Raw genomic sequence first — 25348 nt, 5'->3', positions numbered from 1 at the left:
ACAAAATGAAACTGAATCCCTTTCTCTCGCCATGCACAAAAGTGAATTCAAAATGGATCAAGGAGCTTGATATCAAATCAGAGACGCGCCGTCTGATAGAAGAAAAAGTTGGCTACGATCTACATACTGTGGGTTCGGGCTCCAAATTCCTCAATAGGACACCCATAGCACAAAAGTTAATAACTAGAATCAACAAATGGGACTTACTCAAACTAAAAAGTTTTTTCTCAGCAAAAGAAACAATAAGAGAGGTAAATAGGGAGCCTACACCCTGGGAACAAATCTTTACTCCTCACACTTCAGATAGAGCCCTAATAACCAGAATATACAAAGAACTCAAAAAATTAGATAATAAGAGAACAAACAACCCAATCAACAAATGGGCCAAGGACCTGAACAGATACTTCTCAGAGGAGGACATACAGTCAATCAACAAGTACATGAAAAAATGCTCAACATCTCTAGCTGTCAGAGAAGTGCAAATCAAAACCACCCTAAGATACCATCTCACTCCAGTAAGATTGGCAGCCATTATGAAGTCAAACAACAACAAGTGCTGGCGAGGATGTGGGGAAAAGGGTACACTTGTACATTGCTGGTGGGACTGCAATTTGGTGCAGCCAATTTGGAAAGCAGTATGGAGATTTCTTGGAAAGCTGGGAATGGAGCCACCATTTGACCCAGCTATTCCCCTTCTTGGTCTATTCCCTAAAGACCTAAAAAGAGCATGCTACAGGGACACTGCTACATCGATGTTCATAGCAGCACAGTTCACAATAGCAAGACTGTGGAACCAACCTAGATGCCCTTCAATAGACGAATGGATAAAAAAAAATGTGGCATTTATACACAATGGAGTATTACTCTGCATTAAAAAATGACAAAATCATAGAATTTACAGGGAAATGGATGGCATTAGAGCAGATTATGATAAGTGAAGCTAGCCAATCCCTAAAAACCAAATGCCAAATGTCTTCTTTGATATAAGGAGAGTAACTAAGATCAGAGTAGGGACGAAGAGCAGGAGAAGAAGATTAACATTTAACAGGGATGAGAGGTGGGAGGGAAAGGGAGAGAGAAGGGAAATTGCATGGTAATGGAAGGAGACCCTCAGGGTTATACAGTGGAGGGGGTAGAGAGAGAGGAGGGGAGGGGAGGGGAGAGGTGGGGAGGGGGGAGGGTGGAGGATGGGAAAGGCAGCGGAGCACAACAGACACTAGTATGGCAATATGTAAATCAATGGATGTGTAACTGATGTGATTCTGCAATCTGTGTATGGGGTGAAGGTGGGAGTTCATAACCCACTTGAATCAAAGTGTGGAATATGATATGTCAAGAAATTTGTAATATTTTGAACAACCCACAATAAAAAATTTAAAAAAAAAAGAAAAAAAAATAACTCAATAAATGGGTGAAGGAACAGAATCAATACTTCACAGAAGAAAAAATACAATCATGCTAATTAGATGGCCTCAAAATAAGTACATTACTTTGGATAATCCTTGGGGATCCCAGTGAGATCACAATGGTCCTTAAAAACGTAATAAAAATCTGAAGAAGAATTAGAGTCAAAGGAAGATGTGACCACAGAAAGAAGGCATAAAGGCATGCAATGTTGCTCTGATGACAGGGAACCGTATGGCAGTGAATATAGGTGGCCTTTTCTAGCTAGAGAAGAAAAGGGAATGTATTAAAACCTCCAAAAAGCAATGCTGATAACTTAAGTTTAACCCTGCGAGAATCAGGTTGAATGTCTCATTTACAAAATTAAAAAATACATTTATGTACTTTTTAGCCACCAAAACACTTGTGATAATTTGTTACAGCATCTATAAAGAATTTACACAATTCTTAAGTGTGGATTTTACAGAGGAAAGTTTCTAGTGCATCAACCTGCATATCAAAAATCACGGGCAAATAGATTTGCTTAGATAAAACAAATCAAAACCACCCGAAGATACCATCTCACTCCAGTAAGATTGGCAGCCATTATGAAGTCAAACAACAACAAGTGCTGGCGAGGATGTGGGGAAAAGGGTACACTTGTACATTGCTGGTGGGACTGCAATTTGGTGCAGCCAATTTGGAAAGCAGTATGGAGATTTCTTGGAAAGCTGGGAATGGAGCCACCATTTGACCCAGCTATTCCCCTTCTTGGTCTATTCCCTAAAGACCTAAAAAGAGCATGCTACAGGGACACTGCTACATCGATGTTCATAGCAGCTCAATTCACAATTGCAAGACTGTGGAACCAACCCAGATGCCCTTCAATAGACGAATGGATAAAAAAAAATGTGGCATTTATACACAATGGAGTATTACTCTGCATTAAAAAATGACAAAATCATAGAATTTACAGGGAAATGGATGGCATTAGAGCAGATTATGCTAAGTGAAGCTAGCCAATCCCTAAAAACCAAATGCCAAATGTCTTCTTTAATATAAGGAGAGTAACTAAGAACAGAGTAGGGTCGAAGAGCATGAGAAGAAGATTAACATTAAACAGGGATGAGAGGTGGGAGGGAAAGGGAGAGAGAAGGGAAATTGCATGGAAATGGAAGGAGACCCTCAGGGTTATACAAAAGTACATACAAGAGGAAGTGAGGGGAAAGGGAAAAATAATACAAGGGGGACAAATGAATGACAGTAGAGGGGGCAGAGAGAGAAGAGGGGAGGGGAGGGGAGGGGAGGGGGGATAGTAGAGGATAGGAAAGGCAGCAGAACACAACAGACACTAGTATGGCAATATGTAAATCAATGGATTTGTAACTGATGTGATTCTGCAATCTGTATATGGGGTAAAAATGGGAGCTCATAACCCACTTGAATCAAAGGGTGAAATATGATATATCAAGAACTATGTAATGTTTTGAACAACCAACAATAAAAAATTTAAAAAAATCATGGGCAAATAGATTTGCTTAGATAAAACATACACTTACACATATTTGACCAGCGTACATCTCTACTCGTAAATCATTAAATAAAATAACTGATTCAAATGTGGAAAACGTAGGAAATCAACACATTCCATACCTGTGTCCACTTTTAATAACAAAGGCAACAATGAATAGACTCATTTTAAAGTAAATAATACTTTTTACAAAAAAAAAAAAACTACTCTGAACAATGAAGTTATACTGAAAGGATTAGAGAATCAAAACAACTTGAGTTTCCATAAATGCAATATATTCCCTAATTTGACCATGAGATGAAGGATGCAGATGATAAAAAGCACAAATTTCACCACAATTTGTGCAGTAAAATAATTTCAATTTCTACAATTGGTTTATTATATCAATCAATTATGGCAAAATTTTAAAAGTTTGACATGAAATTAACTTGGTGAGGGTTTATACACATGAATTCACTCTGACATTTATTTTTCACAGTCTTTATAAAAGAAAATAGCATGAATTAACATGGCCTAATCTGGGTGCCTTCAAACAATGCTAGGGAAAATAAAAACCTCAAATCTAGTGGAGTTTTGCAATACTCTTTTGTAGATGGATACAACACAATGCCTTTACTTTTATGTGGTGCTGAGAATCGAACCCGGGTCCCACCCGGGCTAGGCGAGCACTCTACTGCTTAGCCACAATCCCAGCCCTGCAATACTCTTTTCCTTGGGGTGAAACTATAGCAAAAACATACTTTTAGAATTTCTACTATTGAAACACTGACTGGTGTCTGACATAGGAGTATGTTTGCACACTGCCGGAAGGAACAACCATGAGATAGCCAAGTTAGAAACTTCTTATTCTCTGTTATCTCTCTTTCCATAAACAGAGAAATACTCTAACCAGGAAGGTATCACAGATAAGAACTGTTAATTATCATTCACACTACATTTGAATAGTACATGAGAGGTACCTTTTCTTGACTGGAAGAAAACTGAAATAATCCTAACATTTGTATGATCTCTTAAGCAAAAATCTTGGAGTTGTTATTTATAGTTGTAAAGGGAAAATAATCAGCCCATAGTAGTCAGACTGTATTTATACCTGCCATTGTTGGGATAAAAATCCCTGGTTACTGTAGCCAGCAATAGCTGCTAGCCTTAAAAATTAATACTTTCCAAGGTAGCCATTTTTTTCCAGAAGACTAAAGAAATTCAAGGCCAAATGTTCAGTGCTGATTAAAACAATGCTAAGGTCATTGACAAAACTTAGGGAGCTACAATAGAAAAGTATACTGAAACATACATTTTGATTAAGGCTATGGCTATAGATATGCATATTTGTTCTGCCACTGCATACTCAAATTAACTTAATATCCATATCTGGTTTATTTCTATTGCTGATATACACAAAAATGATATCTAAGTCTGTGAGAAGAAGCACTTTTCCATTTACATATAAATGGACATTCAGTATAAATATGATTTGTGATAAACAAACCCCAGGTAGTCTTCAGAAAGGAAGAATGTGGAAATAGCTTATAGTTGTGAAAAGTGGTAATATTCAACAACTGAAATCACATGTTCTTAAAATAAAAACTATTTGTAACCTGTTCTATTGGAAAACATTCCAAAGCACCATGATATGGTAATATTTTGTTGTGGTCTGGATACAAAATCTACTGTATTAATGCAGACATGGTCAGAGGTAAAATGATTAGATTATAAGAGCTATAACCTGATCAGTGGAGTAATCCATTTGATGCATTAATGATTTTAAAGAATTACTGTACTTGGTGGTACATGTAGGCAAGAGGGGTGTGGTTAGACAGGGTGGATCATGGGGACACACCTTTGAGGATTATATTTTGTCCCTGGCTCCTCATTCTGTCTCCCTCTCTCCTTCCTATCATCAGGTGAGCAGCTTTCTGCTGCTATGTTCTTCTTCCATGATGTTCTACCTCAGCCTGGGCTCAGAGTGATGGAGTCAGCAAATCCTGGGCTGAAACTCTGCAAATTTGAGTTAAAAAAAAAAAAAACAAACCTTGCCTACTCTAAGTTGTTATGGTTAGTATTTTGGTCACAGAGACTACCATCTGACTGATGCAGGTTTGTATGGATGTAGTAGTCAAGAGTTGCTGGTTTTTTGATCTGTGATATTTGCATGCAGTGTTCTCTAAAAAGTGGGAATTGTCTCTCTACCACTTTCATCAATTAGGTTGCAAAACATTTTATAGCTATAAACTAAATGCTTTATATAAAAAATAGTAGCATCACTTATAAACACAGACACTTTGAATACATGAAAAAGCAATAACTATATATCTGTTTACTTTGGTAAAATTAGTTCTGTAAAAATAATTATAACTCTACACCTGATAATATTTCCCTCCTAAAATAACCTTATTATATTTCTTTTTCTACCTCACCCACATTCTGTTCCTAATCATATCCCTTCACATGCTCAGGGTACAGGCGATGATTTATGGTACTGGATTTTTAACTACTTGTCTACATTTATGCTTTGCTGTTAGATCTCTCTCTCTTGATAAATGCAGCTAACAAAAAAACTTTGTTTATGGCATAAGATCGGGAAGAAAAAGGATTTAGAATAAATAACATTTTGAAATTTCAAACAAAAAGTCACACAAATGTCTAACTGAATTGTTACTTGAAAAGGAAAGACAAAACAAAGGACATTTTGGTGAATATTTGGCCAGGGGGTTGGGGAGCTGGTCTCATTGGTCAGCCACAATGCTCTACAGCTTTGCATAATAGGCTTCCAGGTCTATAAATCTGTTCTACTCTGCAGTACTTTCCTGAGAACATGATATATTTTTTTAAAAGTTTCATCTAAATGTCACCCTGAAAGCATACTATATTGAAGATCATTCCAAATGCAGAAGAGTATAACCCTCCTGAAACCCCTTACTGACCTACATATCAACACACAGCATAGTCATAAGATCAGTGTGAGGAATATTTCACATAATAGCTTTGTCCTTAGAAGCACCTATAACTTCCAAATGCTACTATCTCAACAAACTTGATTCTTCCTCAGGAATTCCAGTTCATGTGGGCTGGATTACTGAAGCAACAAACAAACAATATAAACTGAGGACAGATGTCCACATAGACTTAAAGAACTCCTAGTATATCCTTATCACCATACATTCCTGCGGATACACTCAGGAGAACCTGCAAACATCTTGCATCAGACTGAAGCCAATATGAAAAGAATATAGAAGCTAAAAAATGATGATAAAAATTTTACATAGAATAAAAATAAATCCAGATACTCAGAATATTTTTTTAATCTTGGCTTCATTCAAATATGTTCTTGGAAAAGTAAGGAATGAGGCAAGACGTGTGGCACAGCAAGATCCAATGTAAAGAGCACAGGGATGACTACATATAGAATGAAATTTCCTCTCCCTGACTTTTCCTAATAAAACATGAAAAAAAAGAAAGAAAGAAAGAAAAAAGAAAAAAGAAAGAAAGAAAGGAATTTCAAGTACCTGCACCTGAATTTAATTTCAAAATAATTATTACAGTATCTACACTCATAAGCTTTGAGGACAAGAGCCAGTAAGAGGGCATTAAATACACAGGGAAACCACTAGAAGTATGTCAGTCCTGATTGAAAAATTAAAACTCTACCAGGATGTTTTTAACTTTAGATGACTGTTTCTCAATTCCTCTCTAAAGTCACTTGGGGATTAGCATTTTTAAGAATTCACTCCTTAAGAAAATTGACTTGACAAGTTGGTAAACAGATTCTCCAAGTACTGCAGGTACTGTGAGTAGAAGAGAAGATCAAGATGGAAGTATCTCAGGTTAAAGTTTACACATTTGAAAAGCTTTTAAACATACTTTTCCTGGAAAAAAAAATGTATTTCTGAAAAACAAATTACTTTTTCATCTAATACTGGTGAATATGACATTCTAGCCACTGTAGTTCTTTCAATGATATGCAGGCCAGAATTTAAGGTTAAATTTAAAAAAAAATGCAATTATGACAATTAGAAAATAACGACTGTGTATTGTGTATCAATTTTGTGAATATGCAACTAGTAAAGTATTTGTTGTAATGTTTTCTACAGCAGCTTCATTATAGTGACCCTGACCTTAATCAGTATGTCCTTTAGCAAGGACTTCTGTATATATCCAGGGGGAAATAAATTCTTCAAATAAGAAGTATTTTAAGGTAAACTCAGATATGCTTCTGTCATTATATGTTCCTGTTTCAGCTATAAGTTTTTTTTTTGTTGTTGTTGTTTTTTTTTTTTTTAGTATAACATCCTGGTAATATTGATACATTACATCAGTCAATGAATTTACCTATTCTAGCAGATCTCACTGCAAAAGCAATCTGATTCCCTGGGCCACATTGCCTACTATGTAGAGATAACTTAAATCAGCTTGAATGTATCTGAGTTGAGTTTCACCGACACCTGGGAATTGACCATAAATCGTTAAGAATAACCTAGGGTTGTTTCCATTTTCCCTATAGAGTATAGAACTAAATTCAGATAAAATATTTGACATCAACTTAATCTAAACAAACACATTATACCTCATCAAATCAGTATTCACTTATAATGTAGGCTGCCCTATTATTTTAATTAAGTATAATTTCCAAATAATCAAGTAGAAACTAACATTCTATAAGTTTTAAAACATATCTCCACAAAAATATGTTTTTCATATCTAGTGTGTTTGCTCATATCTTTAGTCAATTTAGTTTTTAGATAAGTTAAATCTTTAGGCATTGTAATAAAAGTTAAATGTAGATATTTTACTTTGCATTTAAGATATTTGCGGTATTATTTGAAGGAAAGAGGTAATTACTTAATATAAGAAGTTCTGCAAACCCATTCTACAAATTGTGCTCAAATCTAGCCCATTTGATCTACATCACAAAGATCAGATATGAAAAGACACAGGATCAGGGAAGCAGGCTTTCAATCTGGTGCTTATGACTGTAATATAAAGTTACTCACTAAAATAGAGAAGATGAGACTTTAATGAACCCATCCATCTAAATGTACAGCAAACCCAACTAAATGCTCTACATTATATTTTTTTAATATCCCTAGGGCATCTTACATTATACAAGATAAATTGTTCTGTTATGGTCCCTTGAAAATCTGTTATGACTTCTGCTTATGAAATAATAGTTAATTATAAATTAGTATTACATGTTTTCATGTAGAAATCTATCCAAATATAAAATACACATATATGTCTATATTCTAATCACACTATTGACTTCTTTGCTTATTAATGGAAACTTTTGAAGTACAGAACATTTGTTAGGTCCTGAAATTAAAAAAAAAAGAACATCTACTATTCATTTTTACCCCTTTTTTTGGAACTAGAAGACACTCAAACCCTCCTTTAAACTTTTACTTAAATTTAATTCTTGAAGTAAGTTTGCAATTCTTGGAACTACATAAGTATAGTAACTTCACTTTAGAAACAAAGTTTAAAGCAACAAGACCGTGTATTTAGTGCTTGGATGTTTTAGAAACAAAAACTAAATGGACTGTGAAGTTTGCCAATTGTTTCACAATAAATTTGGTGGATGGCTTTAATATTAATATTCTGCTTGAGATACTGTATAAGAGTTATGCAAAACATTGTCATTGTGGGAAACTGAGTAAAGGCTGGATGAGATTTCTCTATATCATTTCTTATAACTGCCTATGAATCTATAATTATCTTAAAATTATAAACTTATATCTCAAAATTATAAATAAAACTATGGCTTTTCCAATGTAAACAAAATGTCATATTTGTTACCTTATAAATTACTTTAACATTTAGAATTTCTACAATTTCACATTAGCCACTTTGAAGGTAATCACTTATGTTCACTATCTCCCAGTATAGAATTAACTTTATAAAATATCATATGCAAAGAAATAGCTTAGTTCATCATATCAGATTTTAAAATATGGATGTTAGATTATGCAAGGAGACATTTCAATTTGGAAGATCATAAAAAATAATAGTAGCAAAAACTCCTATGAAGAATTAAAATCATGAAAAGTTACACAGGTTTCTGATTCATATACTTTGTTTTATTTAGCAGTGAGAGTATTTGCTAACATCATTACATCACTGAGAAATTTTAATTTAATCATAAAATGAGATTATTCCCTGAATGTTAAAAGTATTAAACCCCAAATGTGTATCATGCTGACAGTTTATCTCAAAGAATCTCCAGAAGAGCATCATAAAATATTACTAGAGTATAAAAAATTACTAATCTAGATTAATCCAGCACTTCTTCACTAGAGATTAAATACACTATTTTATTTCACCAATTAACTTGATTACAGAATACAAATCATCTGCATTCATTTGTACATAGGTGAAACCCTTAAGATAAATTTGATGGATAGATGACAAATCTTACTATTTTAAGGGTAAAATTTGGATTTTTAATATTCCACTATCTTTTTTCTTAACTTTAAATACAATTGTCACATCTTCCTGGAAGACTTCATTTTCTTTTCCACCCCAATTCAAGGGCCAAGTTAATTTTTCTAACTATCATAGCTCTTACCTTATTAGATGGGATAGTTATTGGTATATAACTTTTAAAAATATTTTGAAAACTTAAGTTTAGAAATTTTGTGCTTGTGTGTACATGTGTGAGAGAGATTATTCACATCACCATTTCAAAAACATATTTGTATTTCTGATGATATTCATTAGAGAAAGGCATTATATGAACAGTAATCAACATTTTATTTCAATAATAGTTTTATCACTGCAATTTAAATAATTCCATTATAAAAATGCCATTATTGAAGAGGAATATCTCCTCACAACTAAATTAAGTACAGATTTTATTGATTAAATCTGTAGCAGTTCAGACTTTAGAAACATATAATCTAACCCTCCATAAGTCTCCATCTTTTACATTGTGCCATGTGAAGTGTAAGACACACATGATAGGAAAGGATAATATAAGTAATGTGACTGAACTGGATCTTACCTCAAATTATTTTTAAAGCCCAAGATCAGAATGAACATAGTTTATGCATGAGGCAAAGATTTTTCTTTAGTGTTAATTTGCAATATTCTATACAACTCAACCGTATAATCCATATCTGGTTCATAAAGCTTATTTGGGCATTTGACCTGCAAGAAACACTGAGTATATATAATTAGTTGTATAATTAAAGAAATTATTACAGACTTTTAGAAACATAGTACAATGTTTAACAAATATGTGAACAGAAAGTAGGACCTTATGTCTCTACTCATTCAATTTGGCTTATCAGCAGATTCCCTGAGCAATAGAAGACAAATTGGCCCTTTAGATAGATGTGGACTGAAATTTCTTAGACCTATAGTGATATATTCACAACTGTATAGTAAAGTACTTTGAAAATGAAAAAAAATGGATATGAGAAAATATATTTTAGGATTTCAAAAAAATGAACCTATTATTTTCAGAATACTGAATAAAAGTAAGTGAATTTTTTTTGTATGTTGGTTACTTTTATCATAGAACAAGTGTGTATAATAAAATATACAAGATTAGTTAGTACAATGAGAAAACTCATGATGCAGGAAAAACTTGTCAAGAATATTCAACATATCACCAAGTTTGCATGTTTAAAATCATGATAAACTATATGTCATAGTTGTTTTTTCAGAAATTATTCATTTTTTTTCTATCTTCACTTTTCAATGAAAATGACAATAATTCTAGTTATTTAAGAAAAAAATGTCAAACATCATAGTTCTATTCATTAGAGAGGGCATTTGTGGATTCCTTTTCCCTTTCTGAGCCCAGTTGCAAAGAACCAGCCTTGGAAGGGAAGACATGAGAAGGTAAAGATGACCTGGAAGTCACGGGAGAAGGCACCATGGACACAGCTTTTGCATGGCCTGTAGACAAATAAACATCACCAAGTTCTGCCATAGCAGCAAGAACCCTGTGGGTGTTTATGCATTTATAGCCCTGACCACACCCCCACCCAGGGAATGGCAAATACCAGGTACCTACTGCTGTCAGAAGCCATTCTGCATCCACTTAACTAGTGATCTACTGGATCTGGGCAGTATTACAGAGTGCAGACGAGAGAGACACCTGCTTTTCATTTTTAACAACTGGGGGCAAGAGGCAAAATTCCAGAAACTGGCCAGTTGGCCTGATGTAGGAAGATGAACTGTGAGAGGCCAAGAGTGAACATTTACAAGTGCTTTCCAGGGCACAGGAAGTCATATATATCTTGTCTGATGAAAACGTGACAGGAATTAAAGGACACTGGACTCTAACTTGTGTGCAATTAAGTTCAGAGAAAAATGGGTGAGAACAACCAAGAGTGAAAAGCTTTTTTGGTGGATGGTATGAATGACTTCAAGTAAATACTTAAGGCCCACATATTTTTCCTTTTTTTTTCTTCCTCTTGGAGAACTGAAGACATACACACAAAAGAATGCTTATGACAATGTGAGGCACCCAGATTAAAAAAGAAAAAAGAGCTCCCATGCACATAGAATCCAGCTCAAGGTCAGAAAGTGTCAGAATTTCTGAAGCTCCCAGAGGAACACTCTGGTTTACATCTCTCTCCCCCATAGAGGTCACCATTATCCTGTATTTTTTTTAATCCTTTGTTCTTACAGTAGTTTATATTGCTTATTATTGTATGCTTTTGAAGTTTTCAAGAAGCATGTATCTTTGTGGGATGTGCTATTTTCATTCAACATTATGTTCCTGAGATACAGTTTGCTGACATGTATAGTTCTAGTCTTTCATTCACATTGTTGTGTAGTATTCCATTTTGTAGATGTACTATTTGTTTCCTTATTCTATCAGCATTCCAGCATTATCACAGACAAGTTGCCATGAACACTGATATGCATGTCCTTATGCCTGTGTGTCAGGACTTTCTCTACTTATCTAACAGTGAACTTGCTTGGTGACAGCATGTATGCATCTTCAAACTTATTCTATAATTTCAACTTGCTTTTGAACCATTTATGACAACTGAAAAGTTCACCAGTCTCATAAAATATTCCATGTTTCCCTGTTCAAATAATGATTTGAACATGGAATAATGTTCATATGAAATAATGCTCACATGATACAAAAAAATTGAATAGTTCCTTATTGCTTACTATATTAGGTATAATTATTTGCAGATTGTGTAAAAACTCATTTTGTGACTTAACACTGTTATCTACTCTACAACAAAAACCTGGGTGCCAATCAGGAAATGTGTCTCCCTGACATTGTATGGAAAATTCATACTTTTTGAGTCACAAGAATGCAAGTATAATTTCTATTTTGTTTATTTAAAAGTCCATGTTTCCATCAAGATGGCTCTAGAACTAGCAGATAATGGAACTCTACCAAATCCCACTCTCAGGGATAAGTGTACATCTGGTTAAGACATGAATAAGCAATTAATCTTTAGAACCAAAAACCTGCCCACCTATGAGAATAAAAATGATCACTATTCTTTGTTCATAACATATTGACAATTCATTTCATAAAATGTTTTACAGAGACTAAATGAGATAATATGTATAAGGCCTCCAATACAATACTGACTATAAAGTGGAAATCCAATAAATTTCAGCTATCCTTATTTAGAAGCCACTGACTCATAAATCACTAATGTTTAGGGCCACTCTGATAAATAGTTGATAGCTATAATAGAGCCAATAGCTATAATAGCCATGTCATAAAAAGAATAATATTCTTCCCTCAGTTTTAGCCTAAGTAATATTTCATATCCCTCATAATATAACCTTAGTGGCATTAGAAAGGCCTATGAATTCTTGTAATATAATAATCTACAGATTAAATTATTGGGTTTTCTGAGGTTTAACAATACATACACTTTCCATACATACATCATACATATATAGGCATATGTCTCTTTTCTTAAAACTGAATTTAAGGTCACTACACTTATCTATATCTTATAAAATCATGTGTCTGTGAAGTTAAAAGCATCTTAATATAATCATTCTAGATGTTCATCATCACTCACAAGTCCCAGAATGATGATGTTGGATGACCAACCAGACCACATATTCAGATCCTTTGTCAAAGTTTGGTGCAGAGTAAATGGAAGGCCTGGCTCATTTTCACCCTTCACTGAGGATGCCAGTCAGCACTGATGGAAAGCATGTGTTACAACCTTAAAGTATATATTTTGTCCTTTTCGCTGTGCCCTTTGTTGCCTCTCTAGTGACATTTTTCATGAGGAATATCAACTTTTGCACACTGCAAAACTGAACTAGCATTTTTTTTTAAATCCACATAATTTTGGTGGGTGCTTCAGCTCTTGTGAAGTTATAAGATATTTTTTTTAGTTCTTATTTAGGTTACAGACTGTTTATCCAAGGATTAAATTCTATATTCAAGTTCAGCATCAACAGCAATCCTATGGCTTTTATTTATACATCACTTCAGTCTCAAATGCATTTAAGTTGCTTATAGATGCATACAATTTATCAAGATAAAATACTGAAACTCTGTAAAGAGAGCCTTTGGAATATTAAAACAGGAAAGTAAAGACAGTGCTGCAAATGGGATTAGTGAACAAATGAAAAATCTTTGCTCAATTAAGGTAGAGCACAAACATGACTTTGAGTTTTCTAATAGACATGTGAAAAGTAGAAAATATAACCAGGAACAAGTCCAAACATAGTACAAGCAAGTCATTAGAAATGAACACCAATAGGAATGAAGAGAAAATATTTCCTTGGTGCCTCATAGAGTATTTTACCATGATGGCAAATGCACAGCTCTGTCCGAAACCATCCTGCTAGACCCAAAGTGAAGGGTTTGTGCCTGATGGCCTCCCTTAATCCTGAAATAGACTTTAGATTATATGGCAAAATGGATGACTGCATTTCCTCCAGGCCTTCTTCAATAAATATTATTTCTCTTAGCCAAAGCATCTGAAAGGTATCGAGCTGTAGTGAATTTGAGATTGTAGTCCCTGACAAGTGCCAAGAAAGCTACAATTCAGTGTTTCCATTTACAGACAGTCTTATACTCTAAAAATCAACTAAATTGTGTGTGGCACAAGCATCCTCATATGGAAAGAAGAAACCAGATAAAGCCCTGGTCCTGAACAAATGACTCAATTTCTGGCTAAAAATGTGTACAGGCAGTGCTGGCAGTCAGAGTGAAGAGTCTCCTCGGAAAACAATTTGGGTCTATCTTAATGCAGAGAAAAATGGAGGCAAAACTCCATACCCATACTCCCTAAAGCAGGGTGGCAATAATTTGCGGGGGTGGGGGGAACCTTATACTAAAAATGGCTGCTTGGATGTTAGAAAAGAAGAAGAAAGGAAAGATACCTTTTGCAGTAACAAAACTACTTGAAATACTTTCCAAAATAAACCTCTGGCAAAATATCAAATGTGGAAATAGCCTGCTTGATGTATGAAATAACCAGCTGCTAAATAATCAAAACCTTAAAGATAAAAATCATTTGTTGTTTTGACTGAAAAATTAATAATGTAGATTGGCTAAAAGTAGGAAATTTAGGGCCTGGATTGAAAAAGTCCATAAGTCGATTTTTTTAAAAAATTCTCATTTTTTATATAAAATAAACATGCAAAATTGAAGATTCTTATCTAGAACTTGTATCACTAAGGTCCCCATAGGATCTGCTTCACCCTATCATGTAGAATCTGGTCCAGCTTCACTCCCTTTTTCTTAATCTGCCTGGCTCCTTAAACCATCTAAGTGCATGTCCTCTGCACAATGGAATATGAGAAAATAAAAAAAAAAAAAAAACACAAATAAAAAATTTTAAAAACACAAAACGAAAACAAACTAAAAGTTTCTACTTTTGACTCTAAAAGCTGACAGAGAGGCCTAGGATCAACTGAAAAATGTTGCAAGGTTATTGCTAAAATCATCCTTCCAAGACTTCACTCAAATATGACTTGTAATGCAGCAGGATGCCACACGAGGGCAGTAGATCGCCAGCTTTCTTAAAAGAAAATGTGAAAGGAGTTTATGAAAAGGAAATTTGATTAAAATAAAATTACCTCCTCTTACATGTAATAAAAACAAAACTTATGTAACATTTACAAACTCCATGGGTTGGTTGTAATAAAACTGAAGTAGCCTGTTTGACTTTTGCTCACATTCATTCCACCTCCAACCTGGCCCCTATCAGTTTTCAAACAGCCTAGCTAGGAATTTTCCAATTCAAAAACATCTGCACATTGTTTATCTCTGCCTAGACACTGACCCCTCCTTAATTTTTTTAAAAAATATTTTTAATCTTATTTATTTTTTTATGTGGTGCTGAGGATTGAACCCAGTGCCTCTCATGTGGCAGGTGAGCCCCCTACCACTGAGCCACCATCTCAGTCCCCCAATCTTAATCCCTAAGGTCCCACTTTAATTACAAGTTTTTTAAAAACACCTTACATACATGCCTTTGATAAAGCAAGTTTCTCTCCCACAATGTGCAGCTTTCTGTATCAGTTCTATGTTTTTAAATCATGGAACCTATCCTAATTTAGAAATAGCTTATTTATGTGCTTTCGTACTTGAGTTCTATCTCCTCCAGTGTACTCTAAACTTGTGCGGCTAAAAATCCATCTCTCTGGATCACTTTTTAGTTGTCGAAATTTAGTACTGGAGCATAAGGAAAACTAAAAAACTATTTGTTGACTGTGGCTTATTTTCCCCAACACCAAGTTCACCTAGCCCCATGTGCCCTTATAAATCCTTAACCATAGTAACAAGATCAGCAGCACCTGTCTCCCTGTATTTTCCCACCAATAGACCTGAGAACTTGTTTGGAGATTGTACCTTATGTATAGATCTGATAGAATCGTGATTAAATACCAATTCTCTTTATTTAGAAACCTACTCTTTCAAGGGCTAGGTGGGACAAACTTGGGAAGAACACAGATCACTAGAGGAAGAATATTTCACTTGCCCACTTTGTCATAACTTGATTACATCTTTTGGCTCAGTAGCAGAGAAAGAGCAAAGCAGCACTAAGTGAAATCCCTAGAAGTGCCAGGCCCAAGAAGATGTACTGCAAGTGGAAGGGGCAGAAATATTCCAGGGAAGAAGAAATTAACAGAGAAAAAGAAAACAGGGCACCAGGACCACATTTACCATCGTGTAAGAGCAGCTTTTTAATGGACACAAATCTATGACACCATTGCGTTAAGACAAACCCTGACATTAATGTAGAATTGTCTGTATGCATTAAGCACTTTTGCTTTTGAGATTTTTATAACTTCTTAGATATGGAAGAACCCCATTTGAGACATTAAAAGGGATGGAATATCCAAATTATTATCTAAAATGCAGAAAAAAAAACTGTTTATCAAGGGTGAAAAGAGGATTGAAAGAAATTTTAAATTTTTGAAAGTAAAAGAACACTTAAGCAGATGTGAATAATGGTATATATAAAATGCAGCATTAAGTACTTTCTCAGTGGATCATAGTCTTTAAAGGAGTAAATTTTCAGTGGTGGCCCTGCTTCTCAGTTCAATTTCTATTTTCATCTCTGATATTCATACACACCTAGGCACACCTGGACACAGCTGCTACTGTTTTAGACAACTTTTATTAAAGTTCTTATACACACCTGCATGCCATGCATGAAAAATCAAGCTTTTTGCTCATTTCACTTCTTTAAAATCATGTAACTATAACATAATTAGGCATTCAGATGTTCTATCCTTTCTATAAACTAATATTCTTAGAATATATTACCCAACTTTGTCAAATATACAAAAAGACTATATTTAAAGTTTAGAAGAAATTAAATCAGCTTTAACTTGTCTCTAACCCTTTAGTATGTTCCGGGTATTTGTGTTTGTGTGTGTTATTTCAAGGTTAACACAAACTTTGGAAGACATTCATTAAGTGTTGTCTACCAAGGGTTTTCTGATTTTTCTTATGATTTTAAAGTCTCAGAATGACCTGGGTTTTATTCTTGTTCTTTGGTTAATCTGCCTATGTTTAACACATAAACACACACATGTACCCCTGGTACTGACAGCACAGATTTCAAATGATGTTACCTGAACATCTTATAAACATGTTTAAACTTGAAGTGTACTCATATGTCACTAATGCCAATATGTTTCATTAAAGCAAAATTAGAACATTCTATTTTCAAATGCCAATAATGTAGGGACTGATCCACTGAAAATGTCAGAGCAATAATTAAATAAATGTCAATAGAATGCCCTTATAATTTTTAAGCCCAAGTTTGATAAAGGTATGAGGTACACAAATTTCAACTCACATGAAATCAATACCTACAAGTGTTTTCTGGTATTAAAACATGAAAAAAATAAAATTCCATCAAGTAAAGTTTATTTTGTTAGGTGAAAAAAGAATTTAGTGGGAATCCAGTGAAGTTTATGCATTTAGTTGGCAAATACATAAACATTTCAAAAGAGTCAATCAGGGTAACATACATCTGACATACAAAAAAAGTGGACTACACAGAAGAGGGACCATAATTCTTTGACTATGCAGGAAAACTAGGAAATCTGTTTCCATTAAACCCAGGGACTTTTAGCTGTGACTTCGTCTTTGATGTTGGAGGTCACTAAAATAAAAACTCTAAATAGGTTTTTCAATAGAGTAGCTCAGAAGAAAAAAAAAAGTCACTCACTATCATGGTCAAGTTTCTAGTCATTACAAACCATAAGCATAGGGGATGACAATTCTTCCTTAGCAGTGAGATTTCAAATCAACTATGTATTTTCAGTTACAAGTGTATTTATTGTTTTCTTATTATGTATATGTCTCTGTGCTCAGGAGGAAGTGTAATTAAATATAGAAGATTTAAAATAATAGAGAAAGTTTGGTACTAAAAATGAATGAACGTGTATTTGGAAATTTATAAATCTTTAATATTTAAGAAAATATATCCCATGAGAGTAATAATTTCAAAGGTTAAATACCAAATGCACTATTGAGTACTTGAATAGGCATTTGATTTTAGACCTTTTACTAGTATTATAGACACTATTGGCACATTCAGTAATATTTGGGGGCTATTTTTATTCTTACAAAACAATATTGTCATGGAAATTTGTTGATGACAACAACTCAGACTTAATCATACAATATACTACTATTAGAAATGTTGGTGAATAAGGATGATACTATAATTTCAAATTTAAAATATGCAGATAAGTGATATAGGCAGGCATCCTATTTTATGTTGGTATCTTACTATTTTATATTGTTTGTAAAAAGCTAGAAGAATTTGGGTTTATTGTATTTGTTAATTCCATCTATAAAAATTATGTGAATTAGAAAAAAATATTTTCATAAAATAGAAGCAATTTAAAAAAGTTATAAAACCAAATTTCAAAATATTTGAGCATATTTTGCATTTGTAAATAAGATCAAATATACTATTCATTACCCATTAAAATTGCTAAAGATTTCTAAGATTTATAAATAAAATGAAATAATATTACTAATGAAAAACCTATTTTCTAAATCTATCATTTTAAAAACATTGGCCAGCAAATGTTATAAATAATCTTCAGAAGTTTTCTCTGTACAACAGAGGCAAAAAAATATAAAAAACCTCTTTGTGGTGGTGCCAGGGAGGTACCAGGGATTGAACTTAGAGGCACTCCATCACTGAGCTGCATCCTCAGACCTATTTTATATTTCATTTAGAGCCCAGCTGTCACTGAGTTGCTTAGCACCTGGCAGTTGCTGAGACTGGATTTGAATTTAGGATTCTCCTGTCTCAGCCTCCCAAGCTGCTGGGATTACAGGTGTGCCCCACCACGCCCAGCTAAGAAACCTGCATTTTTCATTTAAAAAAGATATTATTTAACAGAGGAATAATTTATCACCTTTCATAAAATTTGTAAAGTTTAAAGGAACTTCAAGATGTTGTGTATTTTATTTTCTAAGGCAAGTTTGATCAGCTCCAATGATACTTATTGATCTGCAATGATACTTATTGATCTGAACCATCCATCCACCTATAACCTCTATGGAAATAAACTTCTCAAAGCTTTCCATCAAATTACATATGACCATGCCTTTCATCAGTTATATTCTAATTACAGAGACTCAACAGGCTAAGTTTAGACTGACAAGGTTTTATGCTTACTATAATATATTCAAATAATTGTTTTTCATTTATAAAATAGTATTCTTTCCTTTTGCCCTATAGACAGAGCAAAGATGAGACTCATTATGAAATAATCCCCAACAGAGAAAATGTTTATGTGATCTTAGTCATGTGCTCATTTTTAATGAGAGGTAATTGAAAGTTTCTTTAAATTGCCTTTTCTTAAGGGAGTAGGAAAAAAGAAAACAGATGTTTTCATCACAAGCATCATTTACCAAGGAACTCAAAATGCATGACATTTTATATTAAACATAATAAAGCAAGTAGAAGAATATTTGATAGCCTAAATTTGTGCTGTATAAATTCATTACTATTACTCTCACCTGGACTCCCAGTGGTGCCTAGAAAAAGTTCCTGTGTTTCTTTTCAATGCATTGCTTTTCAAATGACTATTTCAAGCTGTCCCCATATGCAGTACTCTGAATTCCCCTCCACTTTTCGAACTCTTTGCTTTTTCCTTCCTTGAGTCAGATAGAAGGCACAAAACAGAAAAGTGTGTTGCAGCTGCTCTCAAACTCAAGCCAAGCTACATTATGAACACTTCTGCCATCTATTTTGGAGCACTATGTAATCTATGATTCAGTTTCTCCCTTCTTAAATTATCCCCATATCACCCTTCTCCAGATTCTGGATTTCTGCTAAACTTCACAAGAGGATTACCAATATTCCTGATCCTAAATCCTCATTCTTATAACTTTGCAGAGTTCAATTGCATTGCTGCTTTCATGACTCAACCAAAACAGCTGCATTCATTTCTAACCTGAAAAAGCTAGTCAGCTTATTTTCTCTATCCTAGACATCATTTCTTGACTAAGACAACTAAACACAATCTGGCAGACATTTTTTCTTAATATATATATATATATATATATATATATTGATTTTCATGTGCTACAGTCTGGTTTTCCTAGGGAAGAGAATGTCAGATGCATATTAGCAGAAAAAAGATTAGTTTTATAAAATTCCCTTGGAATTAATGCCCAGGAGAGAAGGAAAAGCAGCACAACAAGGGAATGGAATAAAGTCAATAAAATGCTCCAACCTATAGAGGTAAATGGAAATGGGAAGACACTTTAGAATTTTTTTACAGCTCAATCCAAATTGGTGCAAAGGGCCTGGGCCTTATATCCCCACATCAGTCAGCCAGGATTCCCCACTTTACAGAGGTCAGTGTTTTGAGATAAGGTCATCCTCATAAGGAGCTGTTATCATAGCATCAAACATACAGTAGAATTCTAGTCTCAAAATACTTCTCTCATTTCTGTAAGCGTGCTTCCAGATAATACGTCACTAGATCCACATTTCTACCCAAATTTTAAATGTTGGATTTTTTTTCATAATTCCTTCTTTATCCTTATTCTTATATTCTTAAGACAATCCATCTACTCCCAGGTATTCTATTAAAATTACAAACTAATATAACCCAAATTTATATCTACATTAGCTATTTCTGCTAAATTCTTTTCATAATTTATTCTAACTTGTTATATAGGACAACAGAATGCAATTCGATTCATATTACACAAATAGAGCACAATTTTTCATGTCTCTGTTTGTATACAAAGTAGAGGCACACCATTCATGTTTTCATTAATGTACTTTGGGTAATGATATCTGTCTCATTCTGCCATCTTTCCTATCCTCCTTCTCCTCCCTTCCCCCCCTCTCCTTTGCCCTCTCTAAAGTTTGTCTATTTCTCCCATGCTTTCTCCCATCCCCATTATGAATCAGCATCCTTATATCAGAGAAAACATTCAGCATTTGGTTTTGGGGGATTGGCTTACTTCACTTAGCATTATATTCTCCAACTTTGTTCATTTTCCTGCAAATGCCATGGTTTTATTTTCTTTTAATGTAGATATTTAATTGTGTATATATTCATATATATATATATATATATATATATATATATATATATATATATATATATATATCTCACAGATTCTTTATCCATTCATCTACTGAAGGGTATCTAGGTTGGTTCCAGTTTAGCTATTGCGAATTATGCTGCTATACACATTGATGTGGCTGTGTCCCTGTAGTATGTTGTTTTTAAGTCCTTTGGGTATAAATCAAGGAGTGGTATAGCTGGGTCCAATGGTGGTTTCATTCTCAGTTTTCCAAGTAATCTCCCTACTGCTTTCCATATTGGCTGCACTAGTTTACACTCCCACCAGCAATGTATGAGTGTGCCTTTTCCCCCACATCCTTGCCAACACTTATTGTTGTTTGTATTCTTAATAGTTGACATTCTGACTGGAGTGAGATGAAATCTTAGCGTAGTTTTGATTTGCATTTCTCTAATTGCTAAATATGTTGACCGTTTTTTCATATATTTGTTGATTAATTGGATATCCTCTTGTGAGAAATGTCTGTTTAGTTCCTTAGCCCATTTATTGATTGATTGATTTGGTTTTATGGTGTTCAGATTTTTGAGGCAGAGATGTCCTCTTTCACCACTTCTATTTAACATAGTTCTTGAAACACTAGCCAGAGCAATTAGACAGATGAAAGAAATTAAAGGGATATGAACAGGAAAAGAAGAACTCAAATTAGCACTATTTGTCAACAATATTCTATATCTAGAAGACCCAAAAAATTACAATACAAAACTTTTAGAACTAATAAATGAATTCAGCAAAGTTGGAGAATATAAAATCAACACCTCTAAATCAAAGATATTTCTGTATATCAGGGACAAATCATCTGAAAGAGAAATGAGGAAAACTACCCATTTACAATATCATCAAAAATAAAAAATAAAATACTTGGGAATCAACTTAATGAAAGAACTGAAAGACATGTACAATGAAAACTACAGAATGCTAAAGAAAAAAATTAAAGAAGACCTTAGAATATAGAAAGATCTACTTTGTTCTTGTATATGCAAAATAAATATTGTCAAAATGACCATACTACCCAAACACTATACAGATTTAATGCAATTTCAATAAAAATCCCAATGACATTGTCATAGAAATAGAAAAAGCAGTCATGAAATTCATCTGGAAAAATAAGAGACCCAGAATAGCTAAAGTAATCCTTAGCAAGAAGAGTGAAACAGGTGGCATCACTATACCAGACCTTACACTAATAACTACAGAGCAATAGTAATAAAAATGGCATGGTATTGGCACCAAAATAGACTTGTAGACCAATAGTACAGAGGACATAGAGACAAACCCACATAATTACAGTTATCCTATATTAGACATAGGCGCCAAAAAACTTATTGGAGAAAAGAGACTCTTCAACAAATGGTGCTGGGAAAAATGAAAATCCATATGCAATAAAGTGAAATTAAGTCCCTATCTCTCCAATGCACAAAACGCAATTCAAAGTGGGTCAAGGACCTAGGAATTAAACCAGAGATCCTGCGCCTAATAGATGAAAAAGTAGGCCCAAATCTCCATCATGTCAGATTAGGCACTGACTTCCTTAATAAGACTCCTGTAGTGCAAGAATTAAAATCAAGAATCAACAAATGGGATGATTCAAACAAAAAGTTTCTTCTCAGCAAAGGAAACAATCAGACAAGTGAATAGAAAGCTTACAGAATGGGAGCAAATTTTTACCACAGGCATATTAGATAGCAGAAATATATTCTAGAGATTAGTGCTCTAATTCTATTCACTTATTTATGAAACCTACTTACAGAATTTTATGGCTTTTCTTCCTGACATCCTTCTCTTTCCCAAGCAACATCATTACCTCATTTTCTTTTTTCCTTGCTTCACATAGGAAAACTAGAATATCTCTCATTTAATATTTAACAAGATCACCTTACCTTTTTGTTGAAATCTTTCAGTGAGTTCCCAGCACCCTTCAGATAGGGCAAAATGTTATTTTGACTGACTCCCAAAGCTCTGCATATTATGATCCACACTAGTTCCAAAAAATTATCTCTAAAGTTCTTACTCAGGTTTCTTCCCTAACCCCTTTCATGAGACTAATCTTTATTTTTAAATCTCAGCTTAAGGATATTTCCTAAGAAGACATCATTTATCAAAAGTATTTATTAAGACTAGTCCAGGAATTTTGCTCAAGAATCTTATTCTAGGGCTGGGGATGTGGCTCAAGCTGTAGTGCGCTCGCCTGGCATGCATGGGGCCCGGGTTCGATCCTCAGCTGGTTACCACATACAAAGATGTTGTGTCCACCGAAAACTAAAAAATTAAATATTAAAAAATCCTCTCTTTCTTTAAAAAAAAATCTTATTCTATTTTCTGTTTATTTAAATGACAATTATTTACTTATTTAACATTTTTTTATCCTTGACTGTAAGTTCCCAGAGGGCAAAGGAAAAATGTGTGTGTGTGTGTGTGTGTGTGTGTGTGTGTGTGAGAAAGAGAGAGAGAGACGGGGCAGGGGGGCAGAGAGAGAGCTTTCTCTGAACAAAAAAGCAAGAATAAAGAATGTTCATATGGTGATTTGAAAATGTGTTTTCATTTTTAACTTAGTACTTCCTTCCTTAGAATTCAATACTGATATCATAGGAGAATAAGAATAATTTAGATGGGAAATAAATTCTGATTTAGTCAATAGGCAAGATTTAGAATTAGGATTAGTTTCAAAGGCCTATAGGGAGACAATAGGATGGATTAACCTATATTACCTGAGGGCAGGAGAAAATCTCAATGAAAAATAGTAGAAGTCAGAAAATAACACAAAAGATTGTTAAATAATTTGTTTACTAAGACCATTGGTCTTAGTAATTGTATAATTATATTACCTTAGTAATTATATAAATTACTAAGCTCCAAAATAAGTATGGATAAATTCATTATGGCAAAATATCTAAGTACTATCAAGCAAAGGGAAACAAGATTGACCTTGACCTTCTTGATGAACAGAAGTCTGAAGGGATAAATAATAGTTTGTAGATGTAAAAAGAAAATTAAAAACTTGCCCCAAAATCACTTGGCTAAAAAGTAATATGTTTAAAATTTAAACTTATTTCTTTCTGACCTCAAGTGTACAATATTCTAATATGTGAATGTAATCCCAAATAAGTGTGGTTATCAACTGATTTACTTTTTTTTTCAAAGTAGCAATGCATTAAGCACTAACTATCCTGAATCTAGTTTTATTAATTTAAGTGGAAAGAAAGAAAAAGAAAAATATTTTCAAAGAAACTTTTTCTTTGAAATTCTGTTCAGACAATACAATGATTCAAAGGTTTCAAAAAGAGAAGCTAAATTTGTAAAAGGGTGAAACAGATCAGCATTAAAAATGTGCCAACATGATGGTTTTAGAAATCACCTACAAGATGAGATGGAAATTTCTATCAAGACCACTGCCTTCTGATGAGAGGGTGCCAATGGATAACATGCACAGGCCTCCAGATGAACATGGTAATTACACAACATATCAAGGTATAGCTATGCAAAATACTGTGCAGTATGGCATAGAGATGATTCAATATCCCTTTATTTAATTGCTATTAACTAATGTGTGCTTTATAAAGAAAAAACATCAAACACTACATCAACAGATTTCTTTAATAAAGTGAGGTGGGGAGTGTTTCTTGTTTCTTTTAAATAGTCTGCTGGTTCCTTTCAATGACATTAAAGAGAAAACCTACTATAGCACAGCACATCTTCAGAATAGAATTCATGCTTCAAGTCTCAAATTGAAAAACAATTTTGTGAGTAATATCATTGTGAGTAATATTCATCTGTTATGAATATCATTGGGATAATCCATGCTTAGATAAAACTTGTGTATTTGCCTTGGGAAATTGTCTAGAATATTTGATACGGAGAAGACTAAATATCAAAGAGGATTTTAACACAGGTGCACGAATAAAAAAAATATAATTTTTTTAAAATGAAAAATATGTCACACAGTCCTAGGAAGAGAAGATATTTCAACTAGTTCAGTTCAGGAAGAAAACTAAATAATTAAATGCAATAATATAGTTTAGCTTCAGAAATAAAAGCATGTAGAAATATAGGATTTTTTAAAAAAAATTCATTTCCAAATAAAGGGGCATTATGAGAAAAGGGAGATTTATCAGTCAATACCTTAGCTAAGGCTAGAAGAAACTGTTATTAGGAAAGTTTTGTTTTGTTTGGAGGAGTGGGAGTAAAAGACATCAGGGGACCAAAGAATGAAATTTCAACACAGAAAGTGAAGTAGCAAAGTCTTACATGTTTGACCCACAATATAATTTGAGAAAAATCATAGGCAGTTTGGTTAGCTGGCACATAGTCCATGAAATGGACCAAAATGAGTGATAGCTGAAAACAGGTCTACAAATGTCACACCAAGAAATTTTCACTTTTTTTTTTTTTTAATGTCA

This window comes from Marmota monax, unplaced genomic scaffold (genome assembly GCF_021218885.2).
Source record: "Marmota monax isolate L192 unplaced genomic scaffold, Marmota_monax_Labrador192_F-V1.1 WCK01_AAM20220418_F8-fsc00016, whole genome shotgun sequence".
Classification (NCBI taxonomy): domain Eukaryota; kingdom Metazoa; phylum Chordata; class Mammalia; order Rodentia; family Sciuridae; genus Marmota; species Marmota monax.
This window is presented reverse-complemented; position numbering follows the sequence as displayed.